Source organism: Sus scrofa, chromosome 11, assembly GCF_054392235.1.
Source record: "Sus scrofa isolate SSC_HxYL_T2T_F1_AM1 chromosome 11, Sscrofa_HxYL_maternal_Yorkshire_Landrace_v2.0, whole genome shotgun sequence".
NCBI classification, from domain to species: Eukaryota; Metazoa; Chordata; class Mammalia; order Artiodactyla; family Suidae; genus Sus; species Sus scrofa.
In genome coordinates this window covers 2275436-2280338 of record NC_139393.1, presented here as the reverse complement: position 1 = coordinate 2280338, position 4903 = coordinate 2275436, and the positions used below count along the sequence as shown (strand labels likewise).

Below are 4903 nucleotides of genomic sequence, written 5' to 3'. Positions count from 1 at the left end.
GCTCTGTCTCCGAAGCCTGGATCAGGTTCAAACTCACCCCAAACCACTTCTGGCTCTGGAGGTACCAGCCGTTTACAGAACCTCTGAAAACCAGAGCGAGGGCCAACTTTAGCGAAAGTTTGGGCGTTTTCACTCAAGAAACAGCCCCCTGTTGTGAAGGTCAGAGCTGGCAGGACTGCCCCCAGGGCCCATAAAGTTGCTTTTCCATAAAACCTTCTCAGGCCTTGTAAACACTCTGTCCTCTACGGATGTAAATGTTCTCAAGGTGTATTAATGAAACTGAATCACTTCCAGTTCAGCGAGTTATTCTCAGATTTGTCCAGAGAAGAGGGGGTGGGGTGGGGAATTCTGTTTACCTGCACAGCCAGAGTTACTGCTTAACCAAGCCGTGCTTAGCATGTGTGATAAGAGACCAGAAAGTAAGAAACGGTGGTTTTTCCTTGGAAGTTAGCAATTAACTTATGAAAAGCACAGAGATGTGCTGGGCTGATCTGACAAAGGTTCTAGAAGGTGGCATTCACCTTCTACTAACCCCACATCGGCAACCTGCAACCTTGAAACACAAAGGCTAAGGAAACCCAGTTGAAATAATTTGAGGGTGGGGTGCAGATCAACTGGAATAAAACATTCAGCTGTTAGAACAAAGATGTGGAAGCCAGAGCACACAGGCGGTCATGCCCACGAAGCTCCCCAGCCCTGCCTCTCTGTCCTGCAGGAACCTCCGTGCTCCCCAGGCCATAGGGCGGAGGCTGCAGGTACATGCCCGTGACCCAGGGCTGGAGCCGCTGCGAAAGGAAGGCTAGCAAGGAAGACATCATCCTTGGGTGTTCAAATCCTCATATGAGATGTCGGGGGACCCATTTCAAGGACCCTCTTTCCAGAATTTACTTCTCAGGAAGTAAGAGGGAAAACTCTTTTCTGGCAGTTTCTCCCATGCTGCTTTGGAGTCTGCACTCCAGGTGCCAGGGTGGGGGCAGACAGTGAGACCCAAGGTCCTGACCACCCCTCTCAGGTCTGGTACCTCTGCTCCCCTACAGGCGCCCTGTGGGAGATGCACATTCTGAGGGGAGCTGCTGGCTGGCCTGCAGGTCTCCCCTGGACTGGCTGGGGCTCCATAGTCCTGGAGGTGGTGTCCTGTCTTGGCAGGAGGCCCTGCAGGCTTGACCCTGCTTCAAATATTCACGAGTGTTTTCCTCTCCTCCTGTGTTTACAATTGCCTTTTAAATTCTGCGTTATGAGGAGGGGACCTGAGCTCTTAAAGTGTCACCATCAGTGTTCAATCTGTGCTCCTCCCTCTACGTCCTGGATTTTAATACATAACGAATTCACTGAGAGAACAGCTTCATCAACCGGCTTCTGGCCGTTCTGTTGCAGCATTTGTACTTCTCCGCTTTTCTAGGTGTACAGCTTTGTTTCCACACTTTTTTTAAAAAAGGACGTTTTACAAGCGTGGTGTAGAGGCCGGGAAAGTCCCACAGTCTAACTAAAAATATTATCAACGTGCCATGGATAAAAATCAAGAGCAAGGGTGAATGGATTCTGCAGTTGAAACGCGTAACCCGGCGCTGCTTATCGACTTATCGACGGCAGAGGTTGCCGAGTCCGCGTCCCGGGTCCGTGCACCTCGCGCTCGGCGCACTCCTCCCTCCAGCGGCCCGGGGAGAATCCAGGGTGCTCGGGCCTATGAGAAAGACCGGATGTGACGTCTTCCTTGAAAAGGCAACCCTGCCGCCTCTGAGGAGGGGACGCGTCGTAAGGCTGGTGTCCACCCGGAGTCTCTGTGGAGCAGGCCCGCTCGCTGGGCAAGAACGCGCCTCCCGCGGCACCAGGACCAAAGGGCGTCCCAGCGCCTGGCGTTGATTCTAACTCGCCCGACGGACTCGCTGTCGAAGTCGTGCAAACACATCTGGGGTCGCGCCTCTGCAGGGAAGCCAAGGGCTGGTCCACAGAGCGAGCTGCACGACGGCGACCGCGGGGCGGGCTTCCCTGACAGGAGCGAGGCGCGGCCCCCGTCAGCCCTGCGCACGCGGACCCCCAGCCGTCCGTCCGTCCGCCGACGGCCCCCCACCCCCGCACGCCCCGAGCCCCAGGGCCTCAGCCGGGCCCGCCGCCCCCGCAGGGTCCGCTCGCCTCGCAGGAGGAGGGTCATCTCGTCCAGACCCGCTACCGCGCACGCGCCGCCCCTACGCACACGCACATGCGCATGCGCACGCACCACGCCTACGAACGTGCGCACGCATGAACACACATGAGAATGCGCAGACACGCACAGGAACGCACGCGTGTGCGCGCGCAGACACTCCGCACGCTGGCGTCTCGGAGCAGCGCCCGCCCTCCCCGCGCCTCCGGGCTTCTCTCCAAAAACCTGAGGGGCTGGGACCCCGGCCGTGTTGCGACCCCACAGCGCCGTCCTCCCCGCTCCCCGTCCGGCTGCCCTGGGACACCGACCGGGGGGCCGTGCAGTGGTCAGGACCCCGTGGTCCCGAGGCCCGGGCGCCCTTCCCCGAGCCTTCCCGACCTCTTCTGAGAGCAGCCCCCACGCCCTGCTGTGGCCTCCGAGGGGTGGGCACACCGCTGCCACGGCGGCCCTCGCCTCACCAGACACGCGGCCCGAGGGAAGGGCCCGGCTCGAAGGGGCCGCTCCTCCCAAGCGTTCGTCCGTTTTAGAATATAGTCCTGAACACGTGGTTTTGTGACGGTGGAGGAATTGTGCTTGAAAGGTAAGTGAAAGCAATGAGAGGAAAGAGGCCACCTCTGGAAGGGAAGGGGGTGCTCTCACACGGGTCCTGGACGGAGACCACCCCTCTGACCGCGATCTGCAGCGCCGCGGCCAGACCCACCCCAGACGGAAAGTCGGGTCCTTGGCTCTGGCCTGCCTCGGAGTCCAGTGCTAGAGATTCGGATCCACGGGAGAGCACCGCCAAGGAAGGCATCAGCGAGAGGAGGGTGGGGGTGGGGGGGGGAGATGGAGGTTGGAGGATGGGAGTGAGAGGTGGCGAGGAGCCTGACCCTCGTGAGACACCAGGAAGCCCCTGGCCACACACCCGTGGGCCAGGACATCGGCACTAACTCTGTGTGTTTGTTTTCTGCCTGCAGTTTGCAGATGGAGGTGTCCATCCTGGAAAGGACAGGCGGCGGCAAATCGCACAGCTCACAGGGATTGTGAAAGATTTGGATTCAGATCTGCCCTTCACTTGACTGAAGTCTCCTAGAGACCAAGCTGTAGCCCAGGAGAAGGAAGCCCGTGCAGGGAGACCCAGACCAGGAAGGGTGTCAGGTAAATTGTGACGGTCACGTTACAGCACCAAAGCTTTCCCCAGAGAGGGTCGGCCTCCGGCTGGATCTGTAAGGAGTGCACATCCTGGCTGACCTCCCGGTTAAAGCCTCCTACCAAGACAGTCCCAGGCTTTTCTCTTTCAGGTTCTTGGCACCTGGTCCCATGGCTGAACTCTGGATTACCCAGGATGCAGTGACATGTAGAAGAGCCTCGAAGCCTCTACAGATTCACACAAAGTGCGGAGTGATCCTCTGTGACTCAGGTCAGCAGCCTCTCCCCACTGCCCCACCAGAAAGGGGGCTCCAGTTCATTGAAGACGCTTCTCTTGGAGGAGATCTGGATGAAGATCTCACTGCTCTCGGCCTCTCGCTTCAGTGCAGCACCTGGGCCAGGTTCTTGGGCCATGTTCTACCCAGGTGATTAGAATCTGGTCCCACGTCCAAAAGTCTGAATTAAAATACTTTCAGATTTTTCATAAAGAGCCTGAAGCTGTCTGCTGCTTCTCGAGTTCTGATGCCTTAGCCAGACAGAATAATAACTGCTCAGATGACAACAGTAAAGAAAAGTATCTGGAGTTAGAAACGTGTTTTTCTTTTTTCAAGAATATAATCCTTATAAGTAAACAACTTGTTAATAATTAGTTCTTTCAAAAGAACTAAAGTGCCAACACTAGTCACACACCAATGCCAGCCTTTAAGGAAAACAACAGCTATGTCAGCAGTAACTAGCCCAACTAGTATCCACGAGGATGTGGGTTTGATCCCTGGCCTCACTCAGCGGCCTCGTTCATCCTCTTCTGTTTAGTATCTTACCACATTTACTGTCTCTACAATGAAACATTCAGACACATGCAAGAAAAATTATATGTGCTGTCAGGATCCATTCTACTTTTTTAAAAATCACAGTTGTTTGACTTAAGTTTGATAACCATAGTCTTGGTTTTTCGGTGCTACAGGACAAGAAAATTATTCAGCCATCTTTGAATAGTCCTAAATTTGAAATGAGCTTCACCCTCCACGTACACATGCAACTTGGCATTTCTTTGTCATCCTCCTTTTCCTATCCTAAACCCTATCTCTGCTAGTTATTCAGTCTGTGTAACACCATTCAGAGCAGGATACTGCCAGCATCAGATATGACACTTCACAGACTCCTGTTTTTCTCATATTGGTCCCACTTCTTATCCCTACTCAACCAGAGAGAGATAGAAAGGTAGAAGGCCCTGAAAAAAGCCTCTATTAATTTTGCAGCCATTCAATTAAACTAGGACTTCTGCAACTTCTCAGTCTTCATCTGACCATCTGGGAGAGAACGCCAAGCCATAACCCTAAGACAAACAAGTACAAAGCTTGTTTGCATTTTGCACGGAGCTGGAGATCAAATACATGTTTACTGTGAGCTGTCCCAACTAAACATTGTCTAACCCCGTGCCTATATTCCAGCCTTCTTTGAGAGTGGCAAGGACGTTCTCCTCCCCCACTCCCATGGGGTAAAAATTCTGTTCATTTAAATTATCAACAGCAAAGGCAAAACACAGCATATTTGTTAAGAGCACAGATTCTGCAACCCCCCAGCAGTATCACTTCCTATGTGACCTTGTGCAGATACTTAATATCTATGTGCCTC

At 54.0% G+C, this 4903-nt stretch overlaps 1 long non-coding RNA gene across 1 annotated transcript; it reads left to right on the top strand.

Moving 5' to 3' along the window:
* The first annotated feature begins 2294 nt into the window (after window positions 1–2294).
* On the top strand, window positions 2295–4515 carry LOC102165071 (uncharacterized). Its single transcript, XR_299793.3, has 3 exons — window positions 2295–2720; window positions 3097–3277; window positions 3421–4515. It is a non-coding gene; the product is annotated as an uncharacterized LOC102165071 (long non-coding RNA).
* Window positions 4516–4903: the final 388 nt, after the last annotated feature.